The sequence below is a fragment of the Colobus angolensis genome, unplaced genomic scaffold (assembly GCF_000951035.1).
Source record: "Colobus angolensis palliatus isolate OR3802 unplaced genomic scaffold, Cang.pa_1.0 Scaffold181, whole genome shotgun sequence".
NCBI classification, from domain to species: Eukaryota; Metazoa; Chordata; class Mammalia; order Primates; family Cercopithecidae; genus Colobus; species Colobus angolensis.
Genome location: NW_012114944.1, coordinates 709,740 through 710,054, shown reverse-complemented (window position 1 = coordinate 710,054; position 315 = coordinate 709,740). Strand labels below are relative to the sequence as shown.

General features: G+C 71.4%; 1 protein-coding gene across 4 annotated transcripts in view; it reads left to right on the top strand.

The window, feature by feature from the left end:
- Nucleotides 1-315, top strand: part of RNF38 (ring finger protein 38) — a 145,089-nt gene that overhangs the window by 81,343 nt on the left and 63,431 nt on the right. For 2 of the 4 annotated variants that reach the window (XM_011939410.1, XM_011939408.1), the window contains exon 1: nt 1-308. The exons of the other annotated variants lie outside the window; for them this stretch is intronic. The gene's annotated coding sequence lies outside the window, so the exon portion shown is untranslated. The remainder of the gene's footprint in view (nt 309-315) is intronic. 4 annotated transcript variants of the gene reach the window in all.

Below are 315 nucleotides of genomic sequence, written 5' to 3'. Positions count from 1 at the left end.
GGGACGGGGCCGAGGCCTAGGCGTTTGGGGCGCGGGGGCGGAGAGGATGGAGCCTCCGAGGCGTTAGGCGACTCTGTCATCTCTGGGCGTGCAGCCGTCGTTTCTTAGCGCGGCCCGTGTGATGGTGCCGGGAAGAAGGAAGCGCAGTGACAGCGCCTCAGTTGGAGCCGGGGTTCCGGGGGTGAGGAGGCCCGCGGACGGCGGATCTGGCGAGCTGGCCGCGGGCTGGGCGAGCAGTCACAATAGGAGGCGGCGGCCCAGCGAGGAGCCGCGGGAGCTGCCTTGCAGGGCGGAGCCTCCCCTCGCAGGTACTGG